The sequence below is a fragment of the Alligator sinensis genome, unplaced genomic scaffold, assembly GCF_000455745.1.
Source record: "Alligator sinensis unplaced genomic scaffold, ASM45574v1 scaffold196_3, whole genome shotgun sequence".
In the NCBI taxonomy this organism is placed as follows: domain Eukaryota; kingdom Metazoa; phylum Chordata; order Crocodylia; family Alligatoridae; genus Alligator; species Alligator sinensis.
Genome location: NW_005842264.1, coordinates 46237 through 61977, shown reverse-complemented (window position 1 = coordinate 61977; position 15741 = coordinate 46237).

Here is a 15741-nt window from a genome sequence, read left to right as displayed (position 1 = left end):
GGTTCCCAAAGCTGATCTGTGCACACGTCCAGGTTGTTAGTAATGAATTAGACAGGCCGCAGGGTTAGTGTCATCAGCAGTGTGCGTTTACTAGTAACCATGTCAGATAATACGATGATCTAGCTGGGGCTGGTCCTGCTCTGTGCACGGGGCTGGACTAGATGTGACCTCCTGAGATCCCTTCCAACCCTCATTTTCTACGATGCGCATCATGCATCAAATACTTGATCCTGAATAAGGGGCTGGACTTATGGAGCAAAGGGTTTTTTCAGCTCCCCGCAGCCTGCACATCTCCACGTCCAGAGGAGCCTTGGAGAATTTGGGGCAGGGCAGTACCTGACCCAAAGCTCGGTTTTCACTTGCCAGCTGGGGAGATACCATGACCACGATGGTGGCAAGGGAAACCCTGACCACGGGAGTGCAATTAAAACGGCACTGTGTAGTGGAGGGTTGCACCCTTGTCTGCTTGCGGACAGGACTCCCTACCAGAGCCTCATAGTTAGCTTCCCGCTGGCCAGCTTCCAGTTGGAGGATCTCAGCTACATGCCGACTTTATAGAAATGGGGATCTCCTCCCTAGCTTGTTCCTGTGGCCGTAGGGCCAAGGGCAAGCCGAACTCAGGGGCATCTGAAGCACTGGCGACACGTAGGCCAATGAGATCAGCCCCCCTGAGATCAGCTGTGCTCCCCTTGGAAGCGCCAGCCGTGAAACTGGAAGTGCCAGCGGAAGTGCACTTCTGGTTTTGCCGCTGGCTCAGGGATCGTGGGGGATTCCCCCCCCAATCCACAATCTGGTGCCCCATCCCTGTCTCGGGAGGCACCAGTCGCCCATGATCTGAAGCCCAAGCCCACCTGCACGTAAGATGCCTGCTAAAGGATTTGGAAGTATTTGAAGCTCCAGGCGAGAGTGGAAGATGCTTTCCAGTAATAGGGCCACTTCTGGTTCTTGAATGACTCATGGATTTAGAATTGATTTGGCTGATTTGACTTGGAACACAAAAACATTTCCTTAAAAAAACCAAAAAAAAACCTTCCAACTGACTCCTCCAGACCTGTGTGCAATGTCCATTGTTTCTACTACTGATGCATATTATTTTACATTTTTTAGTAAATATACGTTTTTGATGAAATTCTAACTCTTTTGCGTGTCTAGTACGTTACTAACAGCTTTTAACTGTGTAATGATTAGTTTTGGAAACGGAACCAGGAACTAGGAATAAGAAACCAACTTCAGCCTCAATCCATCTCAAAGAGCAGTGGAGAGAAGTCAAAGATCAGAGGAATAGAGAGAGAGAGACTCCTCCCTCTGAGGTATCTGGAGGATCAGCTACAATAAAAGCAATCTGCTCCTTCTATCAGTGATGTCCTGTATTTCTGGAGAAAACTAGGAGGCTGGTATTATTCCAGGCAGCACCAGGGGGGATTGGGGAGCTAGTAAAACCTACAGTCACTGTCTGGGAAGCACAGTGTCAGCTACCATTTAAAAGGATCACAGAGTGCTAGCAAACAGTCCTCTCCGTTAAATGCTTTTCAGAGGTCTTTTTTTCCATGTGTCATTGTTTTTACAGGTGCTCTTTCTTCACAGTGGTAAACGTCAGAGCCTTCCAGGTTGGCATTTCATTGGAGAAAAAAGATAACCAGCAATAATCATAGAATCATAAGAGAAGAAGTGGAAATGCCCTCCAGAAGTCATCTAGTAAGCACGACCCCTGTGGCTTGGGGCAGGATCATCCCTATCCAAACCATCCCATACAATGCATAATCAAAACTCTTTGTAAAACTACCATGAGCCCTGATGCAACACATAACACCCTAACCTGCCATGGATAAAGCCTGGGTCTGGGTATAGTCTTGCTTGGGCAAAATTTCTTCCTGGGAACTGAGTGCTGGTTGGGCTGACCTCTCTGCAGAAGGGGATTTATCTGCGTTTTCTGTTATCATCATGATGTTTCTGACCATCTCTGTTAGAGGACTGTATTTTACAGCATTCTGGTATGACCAGGATGGTAGAGATGGCATAAATGCGTAGCTGGATCACATAGCCTCAGAGCTCCAAACTGGAAAATCAAATGTTAGGCCAGGGAGCTTCTAAGTCTATCAGTTGTCCTCCTTCATACCTATATAAAGAAGCAGCAATCAACAGGAAGCATTAAAGGAAATGACTGAGCTAAGGAAATGGGTTGTTAGACACAGGTAATGCTGCCACCCTGACTACAGACCTATTCTGGTTTGAGTCTTTACTTTTTTTAGTTATTGGCTGTGCTGTGCTTTGTACTGTTATAAAGGGAAATGGAGCACAAGGGACTGTTTGCTTGTTGTTGAACTTGCTTCATTTGGCTTAGGAAAAGAGAGCTGCCAAAGTTTGTATTTGTAGGATGGAAGGCTGAATGATGGATTTAGTATGCTGTATTCCAGTTTTGAAGAGAGAGAAGTTTGGGAAAAGGACCTTAATAACTGCCCAAACTTCCTTAATGCAGGGCCACCTTGTGGGGTGTTGTGCCCTGCTAAACTGTTCAGGGATACTCTTATCTTCCCACAAGCAAGAAATTAAGAGTCAAGGTATATATTCCAATTTAACTTTCTCTGCCTCTTTTCTTGGGGCTGAGAATGGACACTGCAAGTTATCCACATCTAATCCAAATGCTTTCAGTATGTTAAGTATAGCTGTATATAAATGGTAGAGGAGGAATTAAAGTAGTTTAGTGGAGCTGTAGTTGTATTACAAAGAAATCTGGCTTTGATATCCTCCTGTGTGCTCAAAAGAAAAATGCATCTGTAACTTGATTGTACTTTAAGAATACCTCCTACTTCAACAATGTTTTGAGATGCACAAGGTTTCTAGCAATTGTAAAATGAATAAGAATGTATGGGTTTTAAATGGGTAGAAAATGCCATAAAATTTAGGGAGTAGAAGGTAGTTTCTGAGGAGTAGGCATAATGTTTGAGTGAAGAGCAGGTGTAGGAAGCTCCTAGTCAATGCAGCTTATTAAACCAAAACAAACATTCGGTGCTAGAGTTGCATCCCATTTCATCAGGGATGCAGACAATCTGCAAATGTAGAGTGTACATATGTTGTGGAGTTACTGTTTGTTTTAAGAATTAGTACTATTTGAGGCAATTGCATTTTCCCCATAGTTACTTACTATGCCACTGTGGTTAAATGGTTTTTAAAAACCTAGCTCTCACACAGTGCTTTTCATCAGTAGATTTCAACTCATTTTATATCATTATACCCATTTTACAGATGGGGAAACTGAAGCAGGGAGAGACACCTTAACACACACAAGGTCATCCAGCACAGCAGGGGCAGAGCCAGAAGTAAATACAGCTCTCCTGAGTTCAGATGTTCCCTTATGCCAGATAGCTGCTATGTAGTCCCTAACTGTTCCTCTACTCTGCCTACTATTTTGTTATAGTGGAAGGAGTTTAATGGTTGTGCTTTGCTCAGAGCTGCTGACAGGACCTGTGAGAAATCTCAGATACAGCCTATGCACCCAAATCTTTACAGTAAAAATACATGATGATTTAGATTATAGTAATTTTAAAATATATGAGAGAGCCAATGTCTTATTTCTTCTACACCCCATCCCTCACCATTCTCTACAACAACATACATCTTACCATTTTGAGTCGCCCTCCCCTTCCTATCCCATTGAGCCAATAATGTAAAATGTTGATCCCTGCTGTCTAGCACTCTCTCTCTCTCTCACTGCATACATATGTGGAAGACAGTAATAATGCTTCTCCCCTCATACCAGCCTCAAAGCCCTCCACTTGTTTCTCAACACTCCTCTTCCCTTTAATTTTCCCCCATTCCAGCAAACATTCACATTTACCTTCTTCCTGAAAATAGCTAAGTGCCTTCTGAATTACATGTTCTAGTCAGATTATACTTCCTGAAAACACCATCTTTTCAAACAGGGAAAGATTTTGGTCAACAAAGGACTTGAACTGACAGGAGAAAAGATTTAATAGCCCCTTAACCGCTCCATTAATATGGATATTGGCTGGCTAGAAATCTGCTTGGCTATTTTGTTTGCCTTTTTAAAGTGTCAGTACTTGAGAATTAGAAGCACGCTCTTGCCAACAGTTGCATCCTATTTCTAAATATCAGTTTCAGTTTATCTTTCCTGGAGGGGTAGAGACTTCTATGTACTAACTTAGATAAGTGTTGAGACATTGTATCCAAGTTGTCAGTTTGAGCTATGGTTTGATGTTCAGGCCTGAACAAAAAAAAATTAATAGTGTGTCATTCTTAAGATTTGTTGTAGGCATTCTGTATCTTGGGAACCTCTTGATTAAATGACCTTACATTTGGATCACGCACTATAGTCTTCACCTTCATGAACTGCACCAAATGTCAAGGCAACATATTGTTGCAAGCAGCTGAGTTGGCTCCAGTTCCATGTGCTTTGTCTTTGTTCCTGGTTTATTACATGCAGTGCTTAAGGGTAAAGAAAGGACACAGTGGGTATAACTACAGAGACTTTAATCATGGTTGGCTACTGATTAGACCATCTGGAGGAGAGGAAGCATACAGAAGTTACTGAACAGTTACATATTTTATACCTTGGTTATACATTGAATAATTATAGAAACCAATCAAATTTTAATGACTGCATTAGAAAACCAAATACTAGTTATTGCATAGATACCAATGCATGTGTACCCTATTTAAATACTTGGGTATGTGTATCAATTAGTTATTTCTTTATTCTTGAACTTTAACACTCCCAAACACTCTTCCTGGAAAAAGAAAGTGTGAACTCCTTGCTCATTTTATTTCTGGCAGCCCAACAGAACCTGTACTATCTTCTGGAAAAGGGGAACGTGATTAGAAGAGACTGTATTAATCTAAAGAGAAAGATGTGGGGGTGGTGCTAGAAACTGAGGTCTTGTTGAGTCCAGGTTTTTCTGTGCCTTAGCAAAACAGGGTGCAGGACCTCTAGTCTACCCAACACTCGTGAATCTGGGATTTAAAGCATTTAATCTTTATACAGTTTATCAACCTGAACTATGACATGAAGATGTGGTAAATCTTTTTAAATGTTATTTGTCTGAAAAAAATTCTAAAAGGTGCATGAGCTATTCTGTTCCACTGGAGGAATAAAATATAATACAGTCCAGGTAGTTGCAAGTGCAGTGTGTCCGTCTCTCCTATAGAGCCCCTTTAATATTTAAAATATTGGCAAAACAAATAATCTAGAGCTCAGTGTTGTGTCAGGGGGACAGGCAGACGGAGGACCCCAGCTGGCCTTGATTAACTAGGTGGGAGTGGCTGCCAGCTGCCTGAATGCCTTCACCTGTCCCCAGTTAAAGTGCTTGGGTGTGGGTGCTGCATATAAGCAGTACCCCTTGCAGTACTGTGTGGAGCAGGGGTGGGTAGTTATTTTGGGTGGAAGGCTGCTTACTGAGTTTTGGCAAGTCATTGATGGCCACATCACAGGCAGCCCAGGGCAGATTAATATTAATTTTCTAAATTTTTTAGGGGCCCCGCGGGCTGGATAAAATGGCTTGGCAGGCTGCATTTTGCCCACCCCTGGGTGGGGTCTTTTTAAAAAGGATACGTCCTCCTCCTCTTCTTTAGTGCTTGTCTGGCTTGGGATTTCTTGCTCTGAGACTCCTGCTAGACATGCAGGTAAAGGCGAGATGGACTCTGATGCATGATGCACACAATCATGCTTCCTGCAATGCCACAATGCCACACCTGCCTAACATGAGGCTGTGTGTAGATGAAATGAGAGGCGTGTGTGCACAACACTTTAAAGTGGATTCAATGCTTTTGCACTGCTTTAATGGTGTCTGTGTTTGCATGGCTCGGCAGTGTATTGCGCATTAATTCCAGCTGCTGTAGGAAAGTTGGCGGTGTAATGTGCCTTAAATGACTTGGGGTACAAAAAACTAAGGAGTTTTAGTTTGCTGCCCTTACAGCACCCACCTCCATGCTGCTCCACGGTTCTGCAGGAAGCCCAGCAGACAGCCTGACAGCAGCCCAGGAAAGCAGCTCCGCCCAAGAAAAGCCACGAGCCTGATCTCCTCTCTTCTCCTCCCCCCCGAGCCTGCCTGTCTGTCTGAGCTGCGTGTGCTTGGTACTTCCCTCCACAGCTGCAGTGCCCCCCCCCGCCCAAGCCAGGTGCCTGAGGCCAAGTGCCGCGGGGTGGAGGGGAACCGCAGCTGCTGTAGAAGGAAGCACCAGCCTCCCCTGCAGTCCAGGGACTGCTCTGCCCGCCAGCAGCTCACCCTCCCCGCTGGAGAGGCAGGTAAGCTAGCCGGGCATGTGCATGACACGGGGGTTGAATCCACCCTAAATTGAAGCAGTGTTTTTTAAAACTCACTGCTTCAATTTAGGGCCCCCATTTCGTCTATACGTGTCCTGACTCCACAGATACCTCTCCACTATTTACCAGCTACATTCATTCCTCTTCTGCCATCCTCTCACCCACTGACTTTCCAATTTACATCTTCACTGACTGGCTTTCTTGCATGCATACCAGCCTCTGGCTTGTGTACACTTCATTCCATCCAGGAAGAGCACACGCCAACTGCAGATACTTCCTCAGCCTGACTAAGGGTATTTATACCTGAAAGCTTGCAAAGAACTTTTCCAACTGAGTTGGTCTAATAAAAGATATCAGATTTGCCCAAAGAACCTTGTGTCTCTGTCCTTAGACCAACATGGCTACAACCTATACCCTTAGAATAAAGAAAAGAATCTGGCAGAATAATGGCATTGGCTTTCCTCTCTGGAAAAGTCTAGTAGAACATAATAAAAAATAACTTTGCTTTAACCAGTCTGTAGAATGTGACAGAAAAATATTTCTTTGTTACAGAATCAGGATTATTTAAATAGATCCATAGAAAGAAGATCCATGCTCTTCCCTCCTGCAGATTATTAGAGTAACTTTTATAGAACTATACTGGATTCCTCCCTTTTTATTAAATTATCTTATAAACTGGTAAGGAAGATTTGGATCCAACTGGACTATCTCTTTTTAGAATGAAAATTGCAATTAATATAGAATAATTAATTCCAAATTAAAACTTTAAATTCACTCCTCTTGTGTAGTTACCCTGTTACTAGATTTGCCCATCTCTTTGGTGGGCGCTCATTTATTAGGGGCCTCTAATTCTATCAATGTGCTCCTTGTGTCACTTGTGTTTCTATATGGAGCTGTATCTCTCCCTTCTGCAAGTCCTCATCCCCAATGGAGCTATCCCGCAGGACTTGGTTTCAATGGGGCTGGGTTCCTCCAACCACCAAATCAGCCACACACATATATATGTACATACACACAGATTAACAGGGCATGCCTGATCCAGACTATTCAGCATTGACAGGCTGACACCCTCACGTGCCTTAAACTCAATTCATCCCTTATTTCAGTGGGACAATAATAAATGCAGTTGGACACACACACACTAACAGAGTATGTCTGAGCAGGCTGGATCCAATCGGCACTTTCAGCTGATACTCTCATGTGCCTCAAAACTCAGTGAGTCCGGATCTCTTGTCACAATGGTCAGGTTCCTGGAGTCAGTGAGAGAGAGAGAGAGAGCTGGGGTCTCATCACTCAGTTAAGCTTGAACCAGTCAAGGTTCCCAGGTGTGTGTTGGAGCTTGTAGACAGGCAGACCTCTCAGCATGATCAGTGGAGGGATTCCAGGTAGAAAAGGAGTGAAACTGGTGCAGCTTTTGGATCCAAGCACCAGGACTGAAACTTGAGCTTGGGTAGGGGGTTTTGTAGAGAGCTAACTATGGCTAAAAGAGAGAACACTAGGTTTGTTTATAGGAAAACGATGGCTCATATACTGGATAATAGGAACTGAACGCTCCTGCCTATGGGTGGTGTTACTCTGAGGGAGCTCACAATACAGACAGGCAGATCCAGTATTTTGGGTACCAATAAAGGAGTCATTACTAGAAGTGGTCTGATAAATGCTGAGCTGAGTTGGGGGTTGATTAGCATTTGGAGCAAGAATCCCCATCATGCAGTGCTCCCCTGTTTCTCTGGTCCCAGAGTTCAGTGCAGCCCTTGCCTTAGAATCTCTGTTCTCCATCCTGAATGCTAATGAAGGTGCTTTCCTGTCCCATCTCCCATGTAAATGAGTTGCCATCCAGTTCCACCTCCAATGTAGATGGGACCACGGGAATTGTCACTCCTATCACCCTTGTCTGGAGGGCTCTAGGTGAGTTTCCTGCTGCATCTTCATTGTCTTTTGTAAGTCCTTCCTCTAATCAGCTTTTGTTCAGGCAGAGGTGGGAGGGTGAGTCCTTTGTGAGTCAGACAAGCTGCACACTTTGCCAGGGTTCCCTAAAAACAGAGCTGACAGGTAACAACCCATTTGAATAGATATTCTTTTTAAAACTGACCATTCAATCTTGCTCAGCTTGTAAGCATTACTATTCCAGTGGAAGACATAAGATGAGTTGGTAAAGGGCTGAAATAGCTGCATGCATACTAGAAAGTTTATAACAACAACTTTAGCCAACTTCATACCTCGGAACAATTCCAAATAAATCATTTTGGGCACAGAGACCCTCCTTCTACTGAAAGATCTTTCAATTTTGTTGTCCACTTCAATGGTGCCTGATAGGCCTCTAAATGTAAGGGTGCAGTTGCTACTTACAGTCACAAGGTAGAGCTATTGCCTTAGAATCAGAAGTTAGTTCACATTCACACTAATGACTATTGCAATGGTTCTCAAACTTTTTAGACTCTAGGCACCCCTTGGAAAATACCAGCTCTAGTTATTGCTTATTTTTTGATTAGACAAAAATAATAGAGAAATTCTTCTGTTGCAAGAAACTCAGAAAGACCAAAGCAATTTTTTTAACACTGTGAACTCCTATTTGAAATCTCTAGGTTTATCTTGAGAATCATGTCTGCACACCTAACCGTGCTAACACTGCATGGCAACCCACAGCACCTTTTGAAAGGATCTCAAGTCACCCTATGATGCTACAGCACTTGGGTTGAGAATCACTGGACTTCTGTATAGATACTGTAGATATTGGAGGTAGAATAGAGGTAATATGGTAAAAGCTTCAAGCTGCAATAACATTAGACCTGCAAACCATAATACAGTAAAATCCCTGTTATCCGTGTTTTTACTAACCCGCACGCTCTAGCAACCAGAATTTCGGACCAACTGGCTGGATGCAATGGGGGAGGGAAGCTTGCACGTGGCTGCTGACACCACCCACCACGCTGCGCTGCTGCTGCTCCATGTATGGCTGCTGCCACACCGCCCACTCCGTTTGCAGCCACCACCACCCCCACCCCTGTTTCGTGTCCAGGCGGAAACACTGTGCCTTCAGGTAACCAGCATTTTTATATTATCAGCACCCCCCATTCCCCACTCATGCAGGATAGCAAGGATTTTACTGTAGTTTGGTACAGAGAACAAATAAATTATTTTAACACGTACACAAAGCCAATTATCTTCAATTGAGGTTGTAGTAATAGTAAAAATTGATTTTTTTTCTCATAGGAGTACATAAGGAAAATATTTCAGAGTAGAAATACATAAACAGTGAATAATAGAGTAATAAGAATTAATTAATCAACTTGGAACAGCTAAATGTGACTTTAAGATCAAACAAAAATACCTTGAACTCTTAAGATGGGTCTGAACTCCTTATTATGTCACAGATTTGAACTGGTTTCTGATTGTTTATACCAGTTTATATATACAGTAAAGGCTGCCTTAACCAGCACCTTACAAGCTGGCATGCCCTATTAACAGGCATGCTGGCATGTAAGGTAAAATCAAAACCTTAAGTGCCTACCGTGGCACTTCCAGGTTCACTGAGCGCCCATGGCCCAGGGCATAGCAGCCTGTGCAGGACCCGCCCCTCTGTCCCTCAGAGCCCACGGGAGAAGCGGCAATATGGCGGGAGGGGCGGTGACACCCCGGATGTGGTGGGAGAAGTGGCAGCTCGAACAGGCAAAGACACCTGTTCGGGCCTCTCAGTAAACCGGCATATTTTGTTATCCAGCATCCCCCATTCCCCATGGGTGCCGGATAACAAAGCTTTTGCTGTACCAGTATAATTTCTGTCCCTAGCCTAAAAGTTAATAGTTGCTCATGTTCCTTCAAGGAAAAAAAACTCTGGATTCTGTATGCAGGTAAACCTTTTTGCTACTATATGAATAGTAAGACTAAACCAAGCTCCACATCATTGTTCAATGGCAAGTAACCAGCTCAATGTGCTTTGGGTAAAAATAATAGGTGTTGGGTTTAACCCAGGACTATTAGTCCTGGGCTTTGACTACAAATAAAGCATTGCTGGACAGTTGTTTACACATGTAACAATTAACTCATTAGCCCCAACTGGGGAAGGGGGAGGCAGAACAGGAACTGTTATTTTGCTACTGCAGAGGTACAGACAGTGGGCTTCTACTGTAGAATCCAGGAGAAATCTGACATGTTCCAAAATAACCATTAAAAATATTTTCAAAGGATTCCTTGCACCCTATAACCCATTTCTAACAACTCAATCCTTAAAAGGCATGCTGCATTTTGACTTAAACAGTTGATACTAAGTAGTAGTGGTCCAGATGCTACACTCTAACTTGTACTGAGCAGCACTCTGCCCATACCATGACCTCACATCCTTAGTGGGAGGTTTCGGTCTGTCTATATAAAGAGTAATATATAGCCCTGAACATATCCGTGTGTGGGTTTGTTTGTTTGTTTGTTTTTACAAAATTCAATATTTCCGTTAAGTTTTTTTATGTTCTTTTTTTGAATGTTTAAGAATACAGAAGTTAAACCAAATTCAGGTCCTGTACCAACTTGTGCAGAAAAATGCCCTGCTATGAAGCAAATTATTCTGAACGTTAACTTAATTGCAAAGAGCTCCATTCATTTCAATTTCATGTATGCATGCTAACAATGGACAGATGTCTGTCCCTAGCCTTGATAACACACACACTGGTTTAAGTGATTAGAAACTGATTTAAACCTGTAACAGAACAGATGTTCAGTGCACATAAACCAGTTTGAGAATTGGCTGAAACCGGTTTGAGATAAACCTGGTTGAATGTAGTATTAGACTTACCTGATTTGGGTCAAACCAGTTTATGCAATGTCTGTCCCAGACCCATTCCTGGTTTAAGTTGAACCAGAGTCCCCCAGCATCCCCTTGGGCTGGGCAAGGCTCCCTGTTCCACAGCAAAGCAGGCCCCTCCCCTCCGCTTTCTAGCCAGAGCAGAGGCAGGATGTGGCCAAACGCTAGCCTGCTATGGCCCCTGAGGCAAAATTTCTCCCTCTGCCCCCCCACAAAAACCCTGGGAACCACAGCTGCCACTTGCCAGCCCTAACCATACCTCCATGGCCTGCAAGCAGGGAGTGATTAATTCCATCCCTGCCTCTGTCCCCTCTCTCCCCCAACGCCAGGGCTTTGGCTACAGTCTGTGGCTTGCACAGCAGTCCTGGAGCAGGTGAGAGAAGCAAGCAGATCTGTGTGCAGATCCAAGCTCTACTGTAGCTCTGAGCCTAGAGCTAAGACTTGCAGGAATAGACTGAGAGGTAGAAAGTGTTGGCAAAGACCTGACAATCATCCGTGATCACACACGCTGGAGAGTTGGTTAAGAGAAGCTGCACCAAAGAATGCAGAGGGCTACATTTATATTATAAAGCAGAACATGTAAACAAAGCCTTTCTGAATGCCTGTCTGTAAGGAGACACTCTGCCCTCAGGATTAGTAAGACTAACTCTTGTCTTTCTGGTTTACATTTTAAGTTAGACTAAGGTGTGTATGCTGTGTTTTACTGGGCTGCATCTTAGCTTAGGCAAACACTTTTGGTAGCTCCCTGCTGTATGCTTTGCAAATTGCTGTATTCAATACTTGCTTCGGAGAGAGGACTTTTTCCCCATCCCCTGCGTGTTAGCTCCACCTGGTACCTGGGCATGCCCCCTCTGTTCCAGCTGGGAGGGGTGAGAGCCTTGGGGGAGGGGGTCTCTCTTCCCTCCCCTTTGGCAGGTGTGCTGGAGCACCCCCCAGCTTCTGGCTTGAGCCACTGCAGGCATGTGCCTGCATTTCCTGGTTTGAGAGCATGTCTGCCTAGCTATTAAATCAGTTCAAGTTGCACAGCTTGGACTAACCTGCAAAGAGTGAAGCAACTCAGGCTTGGGCTTTTTGAATGTCTGTCCCTAGCCCAAAGGATCAAGTTCTGTTCAGATAAGTTTGACCCGTACCAGTCAGTGATCCAAAACCAAGGGAAATCACTGGAAAGACTGATTGCAACATACATTAAATAACTCTCATTCTTGTGCTGGAAACATCAAGAGAGCAAACTTCCATGCAATGTTCTCAGTCTTTTTGACTTACAGAACTTTTATAGAGACAACTGAATCTCTAGTGATATTTCCTGGAAAAGCCAGGACTGGGAAACTCAGTTCTCACTAGCAAATAAGGAAGTAAATTATAATAATCTTCTAAAAAGCTCCTAGTTTCTTAAAAATCCATACATTAATATTAAAATTTCAAGCAAGATCTGTCAATTAAATATTTTTTGTTAGGTAACTATATCATTCCTGTTTTTGGTACACGGGTGGTTTGTTCAGTCTTTCACAGTAACTTGTCCTAACAAAATGGTCTATTTCAGCATGAATAACAGTTTAGAAGTTGCTAATTAGTAATCGCAGACAGTTTTTCTAGGTTTGCAAGTCAATTATTTATATTGGGATATGTCAGTTCAATTGTTTGTACAAAGAGGTCTGTTTGATAAAACACCTTAAAGTGTAATACTAAGCTTTAGCCTGCAGGAAATTTGCATGGGTAAACTAAGGTACATATATGTAAATACAAAAGCCTTCCTACATCATTGTTGTCTATTCTTTTGTGCATTTACACTTTAAGAAAATATCAGTAGATGCATCCACACCCTGTAGATGCTGGCTTCTAACTTTACTTGAAGACAATTTAGAAACCAATTGGTTGAGAGGCATACGCTTTCGTAGGTGACAGATGCTCTGCCCTGCCTTCAGATTAGTACAGCTAACATAATAAAACCTCTCACTAAACCTAGAGAAAGAATTGGTAGCATATAATACACTTTGTCAGATCAGCTGTGCAGGCCTTACTGAGCTGAGTCAAGGCTGCGTTCACTTGCATAACGAAAAGAAAGGTACAGTATGCAGTTTCTGTAGTGATAAGGGTCAGGCTTTAGAAACAGTCCCTTACAAGGGAATGTCTTATCAGGTGAGAAATTTTAAACAATTTCCTTGGAGAGCAAGGGGAAATCAAGATGGAAGCAGCCACATGGCCTGTGCTGGAGGAACCCTGTGCTGTAGTTTCATTACAGGTCTGTTCTCTTCCTCATTCATAGTTGTTATTCACTGTGGGACCTAAATCATTACAAGGTGTCAGAAGTGGTGAATGGGAAAGACTGGATGAATCTGCAGCATTATCTGTAGCAGAAAGCTGGTAACTCAGGGCCTTGAAGCTGCACTCGGCAGGGAACAAAAGCCTCTGCGAGTAGAGTCCCCTAGCTGCAAGGCAGAAGTGTAACCAGCTCAGAGACACATGGATGTGTTACAAGCCCCTTCCTGCCTTTTGTTGTCAGGCAATATACCTGAGAATTGGAGAAATTTTAGACAAAGGTTTGAGTTGTATTTAGCTGCTATAGGAGCAGAAGAGAAAACTGATGAAGTTAAATCATCCATTTTCCTGAATGTGGTAGGGGAAAAAAGTGCTTGAGGTGTACAAACTTACATTTGCTCCAGGCCAAAACCTGAAGTTAAATGAGATACTGAATAAATTTGAAGACTATTGTGTGCCAAAATGCAATAAGACTTTTGAGAGAGAGAGAAATTTTATGTGCATGGAAAAACCAGATGAAAGCATAGAGCACTATATCACAGAGTTAAAAAGGCTCAGCAAGACCTGTGTTTTTTGGGGACGTAACAGATTCTCTGATTGGGGATAGAGTCATTTGTGGCATTACAGACAATGGATTAAGAGAGAAGCTGCTACAGAAAGGAGACCTCTCCTGAGAAAAAACTATGCAGATTTGTAGAGCAACTGAACCTGTGAAGGCTCAGGCCAAAGAGCTGAATGCAGCTGATGGCATTGTCCATGCAATATATAGTAAAGACGGACACTTCAAATGGAGGTTACCCCAGCTACCACAACTACTACTAAGGGGCAGATGGAGTACAGGCAAACATGTAGCTGATGTGGAATGCAGCATGGGTCCAAACGAGGTGCTGCATTAGGAAAGCTCTGTTTTAACTGTGGTAAGAATAACCATTTTGCCAAATGTTGCAAAGTGCAAGCCCATAAAGTCCATGTGTATACAGCTGAAGATACTCCAGACAGATACAGTAGAATCAAGCAGAGCTACTGAGAAGGACTGGATCCTGCTGTGGCCAGTAAGTCGGGGAAAACTTAACACACAATTTATGTTATGAATTGTATAAAGTTAAGCATATGTAGCCCAGGTAACTCGGGTATATACTCCCCTTCTCCAACTGAAGGGGATTGTTAGCTGGCAGGCGTGCTGTGGGGGAAATGCAGACCACTTAGTTTTCCTCCATTCCTATTGAACCAGGCCAGGACAGTCGGGGGACTTAACTATATACACTTTTATTTACATTAACTTATCACAAGGAAAAGAAACATGGATATAAACATATGTACAATAAACAAATAAAATATATAAAACTATATATATAAACAAATAAAATAAACAATACCCTCTGGGTAAATGCCATAAAACCTTATAACAGTCCTCCAGAGACAGGTAAGTCACAGGTAAGTATCTGATCTGAAACAGATAAACCCCAAAATAAACACAGATAGCCAACAGATAAACTCTAGATAAGTATGGGTGAACAAAAAATAAGCCACAAATAAATACAAATAAACAACAGGTGAAATAATAGCAACAGGGGGTCCCAGCAGAGCCCGAGGACTCTACTCGTCTACTAATTTACAACATGAGCGTTCACAAAATATAAGGCACGACATCACATCACTTATGGTGCAAGAACCCCAAAGATGAACTCAATCCTGACTGGAAACCCCAATGCCCTTGGGCTTTTCCCAAGCCCTACAAAGAAGCTGGTAACTTTAGGGGAAGCCCTCCCAGTGGGGCCTTCCGTTTCAGGAGTCCTTAACTAACTGGGAGGGGGACTCCCCCTCCCCTGTGGTAATTCCTCTTTTCCCTGCAACTCGCAGCTCCCAGGCCTAGAGGGTGGTCTTCATGCTCTGCGCCAGGTTGCTCTCTCACCTGCAGTGGGCTTCGGAGCGGTTGCTGTCCCATGGAATGGGGCTCTGCTATGCAGGGCTTCTGGGGCCTCTGGTTTGGCCCTGTCTGCTGGCTAAGTAGCCCAATTTACCATCTGGCTCTCTGGACTCAACCTTTTGCTGTGAATCAGAGGCCTGGGCTGCCTCGTGCAGCACCAGGCTTGGTCCACTCCTGGACCCTCCATGCAGCGCCTCCTGCACCAAGCTCCCAGCCTCATTCCAGGGGGTTGAGGACCTGAGCCACCCAAGCACTCCAAAGGTCCTACTCTGTGCACCGTCCTGTGCACCTTGTCTCTGGTCGCATGTCAGAGGTTGCAGACCTGAGCCGCCTCACGCAGCTCCCAGGGTCTGGACGCTATGTGCACTGAGAGCCTAGCTGCTGGAGCCGTCCGCCATTCCCCGCTGATGGAAGTCTTCAGGAGTGCTTCTGAGCTACTGCTTGTCGGAGATCAGAGCAGCCGCCGGCAGCCACTTGCTGACCCCC